General features: G+C 40.7%; 1 protein-coding gene across 1 annotated transcript in view; it reads right to left on the bottom strand.

Moving 5' to 3' along the window:
- Positions 1-788, bottom strand: part of LOC107613597 (uncharacterized Rho GTPase-activating protein At5g61530) — a gene marked incomplete in the record, with an annotated part of 5880 nt that extends 5092 nt beyond the window's left edge. Inside the window, 1 exon segment of the mRNA XM_016315674.2 lies at positions 596-788.

Below are 12015 nucleotides of genomic sequence, written 5' to 3'. Positions count from 1 at the left end.
ACCCTACAATTCCATCCTTATAGTGGTCCTCAAAGTCTGAAAGTGGGAAAATCGTGTGAACTTTGTAATTTATCATTCTTAATGGGGTCTCAAAAGGGAACACAAATGTGAAGTTTTAGAGAAACGATACCTGAGGAAGAAAAGAAACCAGAGGCCTTATCTTGCCACTGAGGTGAGATGATAGAAGGCATTGACTCAGAAGTCAGAAGCCACCGAACAAAGAATAATCGGATGATACTTGATCGCTTAGTCCTGTACGCAAGTCAAGAAAAACATCTCACAAGTCAAAATTAATTGATAAAATCATAAGTTCTTAAAAAACAGAATGAACTCAATAAGTACAAAATAATTAAAAAAAAATTTCTTTTTTGAGAAAAAGAAAAGAAAAAAAAAAAAGTAAATTTTTCCATCACTCATAAACCGATGAGAACATAAATTCTAGGTAAAGAATCTAATTTATAAAGGAAACTGAAAATAGCGCAAGCACGTTACGAGAAAGGAATTGAGAAGAACCCTATATGAATTAGCGAGAGAAAGAGATCGTAAATTAATAATTAAGGAGAGTAAGGAAGATTGATTAGTGATTAGTGGTTACCTAATTAAATTGATTTGGGTTAGGAGGAAGAAGCAGAAGAAGAGGAAAGTAATGAAACGTGAAAATTCAAAGTAGACGGAAACAGAGAAGAGAGAACAGAAGAAAGGGACTGCTGTGACGAAGTCGTTGGTACAACCAAATACCTGGCTTCTATAACGGTACCTCCTTTTGTCTTCAACTCTTAATCTCTTATTACTTAACACAAACTTTTTCTTTTACTTCATGAGCTAGAGTGACTTCCGCGGATCCTGAATTAATGATAGGATATGATAAATTTTAATAAGTATATTATTTAAAAATTAATTAAAATTTTTGTAAATTAATGTTAGTTTTTATTGATATTTTATAAAAATGTTTAAATTTAAATGGATCTAAATTAAATTATTTATTTAATTCAATTTAAATTAAAAATCGATTAAAATCGTACTAATTTAGATTTGATTGAATTTTATTTTTTGTAAATGGGACTTCTTATATATATTTAATTTTTTTAATTTACAAAATCACAAATCTAATCTAATCAAAACTGCTTGAAATTTGATTGGATCATATCAGACTTTTTTTTAAAAAAAATATCCAATCCAAACCGCACTGCAAGTAAAATTAGTGTTCAGATCGGATGAATTTTTTATTCAAAACCGATTCAAACGCATCGCGAACACCTCCAACTGCTTTATATTATTTTGTATTCGATTTTTTATCATTCTATTTTGAAAATTTGTGTTGGCATAATCTTGACTTGTATCTCCGTTACTTCTTCATATTGATCGGTCATTTATAAGATATTATATATATTTGTTAAATTGTATAATAAAATAAATAAATTAATATTTGAGAGACTTGTTAGTTATAAAATACCTACACGTAGATTATTGAATTTGTAAATTATTGAATTTGTGAATGGATGTAGATTTTTTGTACTAAAAAATTATGCTAATCAAATAATCACCTGAATTATTACAATTGTTCTAAGAGTTACCTGAAACATTGATTTGGGTCTGAACGTGAGGTCCATGTCCCTTTGAGTGGCAGCGTCCGACTTGTTTGGTGTCGAGGTGCTGCCTGTCCGGGTTCCTCGTGAGGAGGTAGGGGGTGGTACCTTAAAGGGACTCTGATGCTTAAGTTAGCAAGGGTTTTAGGCAGGTTTTTAGTGGGTTATAACGTGTCTCATACCTGACGGGTGTCAATGTATTTATAGTAGATTTGATAACCACCTTTGTTGTAGTTATTCTATCTTTTCTGATGGATAACCATTCCCTTTATCTTGGAATTTTGTTATGATCTATTTTTTAGCGAAGATAAAGATAGTTGGGGAGATTTTCGGAGGGATTTACCTGTTTAGGCAAGTATAGTTGGGCTCTTTTGTTGATGCCCAACCTCTTAAAAGAGGTCGGATATGCTTAGGCAGGCCACCTTTCTGGGTGGGCCTTTTGTTTACTGTGCTTGGCTCTGATAGTTGGGCCAGGGTATGAACATTGAACAGTGCTCTTGCTGGAGTCCTAGGCTCTACAGAGGTCGGGCTCAAGCATTCCGAGGCTTCCGTTTTAGACGTCGGGTTCTCCCACCTTCCCGGAGGTCAGGTACTCGACGTGTTTTGAAAATTTGGACGTTGCCTCCCTTTTAAATGAGGGGCAAATTTGGCGCGTCTGTTTTCTTGATTTGTGTGCATGACTTTAAAGAGGAGTTATTAGACCTGTTACCCTTTGTTTCTTATAAAAGCGTCGTGGCCTTTCTTCTTTCCTCTTTCTTCATTTCTGAAAAAGCTTTGGTTATCGTTTGCGAACAGAAGCTCCTTTCTTTGTTCATTTTTGCTCTTGTGATTCCTTTTTTCAACCTCTCTAAAGTTTCATCTTTGAAGAATTCTTTGGAGAGGACCGTCTGTTGTTTCTGCTGCTTGGCGTGCCCTCCTCTGGTTTGAATCAACCGTAAGGTTAGTGTTTTTTGCTGACTTTATCGATGGTTTTGTTTTTCTTATGGAGCTGCTTCGTGTAATAGTATTGATGTTGTTATACTTTGTTGTGTTGATTCTCTACTTTAACTGTTATCGCGTTGCTTTTGCTAAAAAAGTCTTTTTGTTTTCTTTCTGGGGCCGGCGTAGGGTACTGGGATTAAAAATACTCCCTTTATTGATTTGAAATTTTTTTTTGATCTTCGTAGAACTGTAACTGTTATTGTTTTTGTTGCCCGCTTGCATCTGTATTGCCTCCAAGGGTGTCGCTGTGATGTGATGATGTTGCATGAGAGAGACACCTTTGGTTGTTTCTTGGAAAATTTTGAAAAGAATAACTTTCTTTGGTTTCATTGTTTTTGTCCGTGCTTTGTATGATGTCTGGGTTCTTTTTAGTGACGACCTCTTTTACTTTGCCTTTGTAAAGAGAGATTTTATGTCTTGTTCGTCTTGTTGAGTTTGGAAAACTTTAAATTATTGTGATGATCAAACATTGTTAAAAATATTAATTAGAAATTATTAATTTGATTTTGGCTTCAAAATTATTTGTTTAATAATTTCTATTGTATGTGCAGATTTTTTATCATTGGGCATAAGCAACTTAAAGCCCAAATATGTTAAGGAAATATTCAGCCTTGCACAAAAATGCTATATGATATGTGACTGAAATATTTAATTGGTTAGCAAGATAATTGGGCCAGAAAATTATTGAGCAAGCCCAAAAGTAATGCTTCTATTTGACCCAACAATTGGTTGGTCTGAATTTGAAAGGAAGAAGAATGGAGTGGAGCATGTTTGGTTCGGTTATCCACTTCCCTCTTTGATGGAATTCAAATTTATTTAACTTGGTTTAATTGCATTGGTAACAGGAAAGAGAAAATATAAATTGATTTGATGGCATTTACTTCTCACACGTTACAAGGCATAGGGGAATGGAAAGTGGAAATTTAACTCATTTTAATTTCTTTCTTTACTTCCATTAAAAGCTTTTCTCTCTTCTTTCTCCTCTCTTTCTTTTGTTTCGGTCACTTCACTGACAGGAAAGAAGAAAATGCAAGCTATCAGAAGAAGAAGCAGAGAAGCTATGAACAAGCAAGAGACTAAGGTGATGATGGCCTTAACAAAAAGAAGATCCAAGGCATGGCGTGGCTGAGATCTTTTTCACTAAAGGCAAGATGTGGAAAAGAAGTTTCAAGATCTCCATGCCTAAAGTAGAAGCAATCTGATTCGGTCAGAGAAGAAGATCTCTGAGGTGAAGCTCGTTTCCACTTTTGTTCATCCATCACAGAAGGTAGCTACTGTAGCTACGTGGATGAAGAAGCAAAAATGGAACAGAAGGAGCTGTCAAGGATCAAGAGTTCGTTCATCAAGGGTAAAAAATCCTTCTTGAGGACCAAGTGAAGATGGAAGGCTCAGATTGATGAAGCTTGACGAGAAGGGATGAAAGAGAGGTAATTGCATGTTGGTTTTGCTTTCGGTTCCCTCTCTCCTCTCTCTGTTCGAACCGGTTTTGATGGTTGAAGAAGAAGAAGGTGGCTTGGTTCAACCGGTTTCAACTTTGGAAGCTTCCCCTTCTATAATAAGGGTGAACAGCCAAGGCTTGAGACAAGGAGAGAAAGCACAGAGTTCTCATAGCTACCCAAGCTAACAGAAGTTTTTCTCCTTCAATGTGTTACATTTTGTTTTCTTTTCTTTAGTTTTGTCTGTCTTGAGTCTCATGGTGAAAAAGGCAAACAGTGTGAGGTTTGTAAGAAAAAGTCAGTGAGAGGTAAAAGGCAGAGGGTACAAAATTAAAGAAAAAACCATAGGTGTCTTAGAGGTCCTTTGTACATCTATGTGTTGTGTATCATGATTCTGTGGGAATCCCCTTGTAAGTTGGGTTTGCACTTAGCAGTTAAAAGCTTGGTAGGTGACCAAGTCAAGTTCAGTTTTGGGTATAGATTATGGACTTGTCCCAGATAGGAATGGGTAGTTCCTAAGGAAGAATTGGTGTCTGTAACCAGTTGATTATAGTGAAATTCCATCATTGTTGTGATGGAGACTGGACGTAGGCTGCATTGCACTTAGCAGCTGAACCAGGATACTTCTTGGTGTGATTCTCTCTTTCTCTTCTACTCCATTTCAATTTCTGTTGCTAAGGAGACAAAATTGAAAAATATCTCCTGACTGAATACGAGACAAAAAGAAAATGTCTCGTGTCTGGTTATGAGACAAAACATAGATAAATCTCCTAGAGCATTCTAAAAGGCAGCAAGTATTACTCAGCAAAAAAGGGGCTAAGATTCAACCCCCTTTTTCTTAGCCACTGATTACCATCACGTCTATTCTCAGCATGTCTACTAAGGTTCCTTCTAGTCTTCTAGCTTGGGTAGATACCAATGTTTTGTGTTGTGTTCCTGTAGTGGATAGGAAGTAATGTGACACCTATCGTAGACATCATAGGATCTGTGAGAGTAGGGAGGATGAAAAAAATTATGAGCTGATAGCACCTGACCCTGAGGAGAGGGTTTGTTTTCCTCCTTTAGATAGATCGGAGCGTCCTTTCTTTTATGCCTATGACTGCTTTTTTACTAAGCTAGGCATATCCATTCCTTTTACTGATTTTGAGATCGACGTCCTCTAATCTTGTAACGTGACCCCTTTTCAGCTTCATCCAAACTCTTGGGCCCTTCTAAAAATTTTTCAGCTTCCATGTCAGGAACTGGATGTCCGACCTTCCACCGAGCTCTTTCTTTACCTGTTTATTTTGACCAAGCCCGGGACGTTGAAGGGGAAGGCTTCTTCGTTTTCTTTACACACCATTCAGGGTAGGAAGGTATTTTATATTTTTGATGAGTCTTTTCATGATTTTAAAAATTATTTCTTTAAGGTCCGAGCTGTGGAAGGTGTCCGACCTTTCTTTTTGGATGAAAATGACGAGCCAACCTTTTCCCTCTTCTGGCAAGAACACCCTGTAGTGACCAAGTACACCATAGATAGTTTAAACAAAGTTGAAAAAGCCTTTGTGGACGTGTTGCAAGAGTGTTGGGATCGGGCTCCTCACTTGGACAAAAAGAGTTTTTAGGAGACTCCAGTAAACTCCGTTATGAGTTAGGTAGTTTCCTGACCTTTAACTTTATAATTCTTTTTGAGCTACTTTTTGTTGTTCCTGACGTGTTTTCTTCCTTGCAGAAACTATGGCTTCCAAGACCTCGTCTATGAAGTACCTTCGCAAAACCAAGAAGGAGGTGGTAGCTCGGAGTCTTCAGGGCCAAGAGACTGAGGGTGCTTCCTCCCGACTTTCTCCCCAGAAATCGGGTTTTGGCGCTACTGCTTCAAGGAAGGTTATCCCTACTTCGGTTGTTCGCTTAGTTTCTCCTGACCTGACCTTGGAGAGTTTGGGTATTCCGTCGCCTCAGGGACCTCCTCCTAAAAAATAGGAGGCCTCCAGGGGGCCAAGTATTAGTGACAAAGATTTTGACGGGTTTGCCTAGAGTGAAAATAATATGCTCCCTTACATCTAGCTAGCCATGGATGACGTGTCCATCGAGAATCACCTTCACCATATGACTCGTAACTGTATTCGTATGACGGGGATGAACACTACTCTGGCCAAGGCTCTGAAAAAGACCCCTGTTCACGCTACTCAGGCATTCCTTGATTTTGATCGAGCTGAGGTGGAAAGGGTGAATGGTTTGAAGTCGGAGTTGGAGGAGGAGAATGTCAAGCTAAAGTATGACTTGGAGATGACTCGTGCCCGAGCTGTGAAGGCTGAGGCCGTGGCACTGCTGGCAGAGGAGATGAAGAAGAAGGCTGAGAAGAGTTACTCCCGTACCTATGGGGAGTTGATTGATATCCGGGAGGAGCTGAAGGCTGCCTGGGATGACTATGCCGACCTCCAGGAGCATGTGGTCGGGGGAATGAACGAGATGTTCGAGAACTTGAAAGCTCAAGTTCAAGTTCTTGCCCCTGACCTAGATCTTTCTCTGTTCAGCACAGATAACATCGTCGTTGAGGGGAAGATCGTGCCGGCTCCTGATGAGGATGAGGGGCCTCCCCTTAACCTGAAGACTTCTGCTCCTCAGGCCGGCCAAACTTTGGAGGTCCATCCTGAGGATCAACTTGAGGTCGTTGTCGTGGAGACTCCTCCATCACTTACTCCTATCTTCGCTGTGCCGATTTCCATGCACCCTTCATCTCCACTTGTCGAAGGAAAAGACGCTTCTACGGGCGAGAGCCTCAACCTGCTCTTCGGTGAAAAATCTTAATTTCTTTTTCTGTATCAGAATGACCCGACCTGTGGGTCCTTAAAACACTTAATTTTTTGTAGTAGTTGGTAGCTTTCTCGAACACTTTTACTTTTTAGTTGCTTTCACAACTTCATAAAGTAATGTTTCGAAGTTATTCTCTTTATGTCTCACAGAACTTTTTCTGCATTTAAAATGAAGTTATGTCTTTGTATTTGAACATAGTTTGCTTGACTTTTAGGTCTTAGCAACTTTGTTAAATTGTAAGTTATTAGTTTCCTTTCATAGTTTCGACTTCGAGTAGTCGGCTTTTATTAAGTTACTTTTACAGCTCATTTTTTGTCCGATCTCGTTGAGGTAGCTTTGTACGAGTTGTTTATATAACTTCTTTCATTAATTTGTACCTCGTCGCTTCATCTTACCGAGTATTTTTAGGTTGGAAAATGATTTTCGCGATTTGTCGAGCTTAAATTAATGTGTTCTAAGTAGGAAACTTTTGGAGAAACAGGAGTGAAAGAAATAAGAATTTTATTAGTAATTAAGAAATTCCTTTTTAGAATCTATGTGCTAGGGGCTGGAGTACTCTAGCCCTTGTGCTGGTGCCTCATTAAAAAAAAATCCTAAAATCGGGGAAAAAGAGTACACCTCAGCACAAGGTTTGCTGTCTAGCTGTAGTACCTTCTCAGGTTAAATGCGTGCCAGGACCTCGGGAGCTCTCGCCCTTGGAGGTCAGACACTCTGTAGTAACCTTTGCCTAAGACCTCTACTATTTTGTAAAGCCTTTTCGAATTAGCAGTCAGCTTCCCTTCTCCCGAATTTTGTACCCCAATGTCATTTCGGATCAGGATGAGGTCGTTGGTGCCAAAGCTCCTCTTGATCACCTTTTGGTTGTATCTTGGGGCCATCCTTTGTTTTAGAGCTTCTTCCCTGATCCGAGCTCTTTCTCGGACTTTTGGGAGGAGGTCAAGCTCTTCTTTTTGTACCTAGATGTTGGCTCCTTCATTATAGAATATTACTCTAAGTGACTCTTCAGTTATTTCTATGAGAATCATGGCCTCCATTTCATAAACAAGTCAGAAGGGTGATTTTCCTGTCATGGAGTGTGGGGTGGTCTGATATGCCCACAAGACTTGAGGTAGCTCGTCAGCCCAAGCCCCCTTTTGCGTCTTGTAGTCGGCGTTTTAACCCGGTCAGTATGACTTTGTTGGCGGTTTCGGCCTGTCAATTAGCATGGGGATGCTCTACCGATGTGAACTGGTGTTTTATTTTTAGGTTGGCCACCAGGTTCCTAAAGGTTGAGTCAGTGAATTGAGTCCTATTGTCCGTGGTGATGGAGTGTGGAACTCCAAACCTTGTGACAATATTCTTATATAAGAATTTTCGACTTTTCTGGGCAGTGATGGTTGCTAAGGGTTTAGCCTCAATCTATTTAGTGAAGTAGTCAATACTTACTATAAGGTATTTGACTTGTCCCGAAGCTTGCAGAAATGGTCCGAGCAAATCGAGACCCCATTTTGCAAATGGCCATGGCGAGATAACGCTGACGAGCTCCTTGGGTGGCGCGACGTGGAAGTTGGTGTGTTTCTGACACGGTGGGCACTTCTTAACGAACTCGGTTGCTTCCCTTTGTAAGGTCGGCCAAAAGAAGCCGGCCCGGATCACCTTTTTGGCTAGTGACCAGGCTCCTAGGTGATTGACGCAGATGCCACTGTGTATGTCCTCTAAGACTTCTTTCGTGTTAGAAGTCGGGACACATTTCAAGAGGGGTGTTGAGATCCCTCTTTTGTATGGGATATTATGGACTAATATGTAATTTTGTGCTTCCTTAATGAGCCTTCTGGCTTCTTTTTGTCATTGGGAATGACATCAAATTTGAGGTAGTTGACTATAAGAGTCATCCATCCTAAATTCTGGTTGGATATGGTCAATGCTTCGGGGTTCGAGTTATCCTCCTCTTTTGATATTGATGATGCTTGTAGGGTCTCTTAGATAAGACTCATATTATTGCCCCCTGGCTTGGTGCTGGCTAATATGGAGAGGGCATCGGCTGGGGCATAGAATTCTTGGGTTATATGTCGGATTTCTCTTGCCAAAAAGTGTGCCAGTTGTCCTCGAGCTTCTTTCAAGTATCTTTTCATAGTGGGGTCTTTGGCTTGATAGGTGCTGTTAATTTGTGAAGTTATTACCTGCGAATCACTGAACACCACCAGTTTTTCAGCTCCCACTTCTTTAGCCAGCTTTAAGCCAGCGAGTAAGGCCTCGTACTCTGCTTGGTTGTTGGAGGCAGGGAACTCAAATCTCAAGGAGAGTTCTATCTAAGTTCTTTGATCACTTTCTAGAATGACTCCTACTCCACTCTCGGCTTTGTTTGATCTATGTATAGGCTCCATGTGGATGGATTTCCTGAGTTTTCAGTGTATTCGGTGACGAAGTTCGCAAGGTATTGTGACTTGATCGTTGTCCAAGCTTCGTACTTTAGGTCAAACTCGGACAGCTCTACTGCCCATTGTAGCATCTGTCCTGCCAATTATGTCTTCTGTAAGATATGTTTCATTGGTTGGTTAGTGCGGACTTTAATGGTGTGAGCCTAAAAGTAGGGTCGGAGTCTTCGATATGTGAGGATAAGGGCGTAGGTGAAATTCTCTATCTTTTGATAGTTCAACTTTGCCCCTTATAAGGCTTTGTTGGTAAAATAGATAGGTTGTTGCCCCTTTTCCTCTTCTCGGACTAGGGCGGAGGCTATGGCTGACTTGCCATAGCTAGGTATAACATGAGTTCTTCTCCTTTTATTGGTCGGGCGAGTATGGGTGGCTGGCCCAGGAAGGCTTTGAAATCCTGGAAGGCTTCCTCGCATTCTGGAGTCCATTCGAATTGTTTCCCTTTTCTTAGGATTGAGTATAAGGGAAGTGATTTCAGGGCTGATCCGGCTAGAAACTTGGACAAGGTTGCTAACCTTCCATTTAATTGCTGGACCTCTTTGACACAAGTCGGGATTTTCATATTTAGTATAGCCTGACATTTGTCTGAGTTTGCTTCTATGCCTCTTTGGGTTAACATGAATCCCAAAAACTTTTCAGTCTCTACTGCGAAAGTGCATTTGGAGGGGTTCAACCTCATTCCATACTTCCTTATTGTAGAGAACACCTCACAGTGGTCGAACAATAATGTCGCGTCCTCTTTGGTTTTGACGAGCATGTCATCTACGTATACCTCCATGAGTTTCCCAAGTCAGAGGAAAATACTCTTTTCATTAGTCGTTGGTATGTAGCCCCTGCGCTCTTTAATCTGAAAGGCATTACTACGTAGCAATAGTTGGCCTTTGGAGTTATGAACGAGGTCTTTTCTTGATCCGGCTTGTACATCGAGATTTGATTGTATCCCGAGTAGGCGTCCATAAAGAACAGATACCGATAGCCTAAGGCTGAGTTGACCAGGGAATCAATGCTGGGAAGAGGATAAGAGTCCCTGGAGAAAGCTTTATTGAGGTCGGTGTAATCAACGCACATCCTCCACTTCCCATTTTATTTTTTCACCAAAACGACGTTAGCTAGCCACAATGGATATTTGACCTCTCTTATGAATCCTGCTTTCAGCAAGGCTTGTACTTGCTCTTCCACGACCTGTGCCCTTTCTGGCCCGAGCTTCCGATGCTTTTGCTGGACAGATCGGGAGTCCGGGTACACTGTGAGTTTATAGGACATCAGGTCGAGATCTATGCTAGGCATGTCTAAGGCTTTCCAGGCGAAGAGGTCGGTCTTTCCTCTTAGGAGGTCGATGAGATGTTCCTTTAGGTTTCCCTCCAGGTTAGCCCCTATGTTTGTTGTCTTATTTGGGTGGTCTCCGATTTGTACTTTTTCCGTCTTGCCCCTATGTTGGGGGCGTAGCTCCTCTCGAATTCAAACTCTACCAAGTTCAATTGTGTTGACTTCCTTGCTTTCCGAGCTACTTTTTGAATTGAGGCTTTCATTATAACATTTTTGAGCTAGCCTCTGGTCTCCCTAAATGGTGGCAATTTCTTCTGGTGTGGGAAACTTCATGCAGAGATGGGACGTTGAGACGATAGCTGCAAGTCGGTTCAGGGTAGTCCGACCTATTAAATCATTGTAGGGCGAGTTGACATCGACAACGATGTAATCTACGCACAGTGTCTTCGATCTTGTACCCTTTCCAAAAGTAGTGTATAGGGGGATGTATCCTAGGGGTTTTATTGGTGCATCCCATAGGCCGAACAGGTTGTCTGAGTAGACTTTTAAGTCCTTTTCTTCCAACCCGAGCTTGTCAAAAGCAGATTTAAACTGAACTGCCTTGGTCTATTAGGGTTCTATGGAGGTTAGCATTTGCGATGATCATTGTTATTACTATGGGATCGTCGTGCCCAGGGTCACCCCTTCGACGTCTTCTTTAGTGAATGAGATGGTAGGTAAGTCGAGTAGTTTAGTTCCCTCCCCGACTTGGTACACCTCTTTGAGGTTCCTTTTGCATGATGATTTCGATATCCCTCCTCCAGTGAGTCCCCCATTGATCATGTGTACGTGTCGCTCTGGGGGGTCTAAGGTGGACGCTCTTTTCGTCCGTCCTCTTCGTCCCTCCTTCTCTTTCTCTGGTCATCCAATCTGTTGGATAGGTACCTGTCCAACTGACCTTCTCTGACCAGCTTTTCTAGGATATTTTTTAGGTCGTAACATTCATTAGTGGGGTGTCCGTAAAGTTTATGGTACTCATAGTATTCTGTCCGACTTCGCGCCATCTTATGCTTGATTGGACAAGGACGCGGGAGCTTCTCTGTATGACATATTTTTCTGTAGACATCTACTAGAGAGACTCTGAAAGGAGTATAATTGTGGTACTTTTGAGGCTTCTCTGTATTTTGTTCCTCCTTCTTTTTAGGCTCCCTCTCCTTCTCCCGAGCTTGATATAGCAGGCTTGCACATGGGAACGGTTCCCTGAGCCGGAAATTTTCCTCAATGTTGATGTACTTCTTTGCTCTTTCCTGAACTTCATTTAAAGAAGCCGGAAATTTTTTTTCATGTTGCTCTTTAGTTTTTTATCTTCATCATGTCCAACATCAGCCCACACAAACAATCCACACCACCACTTTTTACTTATCTGAAATAAACCGATAATTAGAAGATATTGAAAAAATAAGGGACAATTAACAAATCAACACAGAGAATTAACTTCTTCACTCAAATTATAATTGGGACAACAAAAAAAATGTTTGTTTGAATTCGAATCTGTCCCAGTCC

Source organism: Arachis ipaensis, chromosome B08 (assembly GCF_000816755.2).
Source record: "Arachis ipaensis cultivar K30076 chromosome B08, Araip1.1, whole genome shotgun sequence".
Classification (NCBI taxonomy): Eukaryota; Viridiplantae; Streptophyta; class Magnoliopsida; order Fabales; family Fabaceae; genus Arachis; species Arachis ipaensis.
Note: the sequence above shows the minus strand (reverse complement) of the source record. Positions and strands in the feature narration are given on the sequence as shown.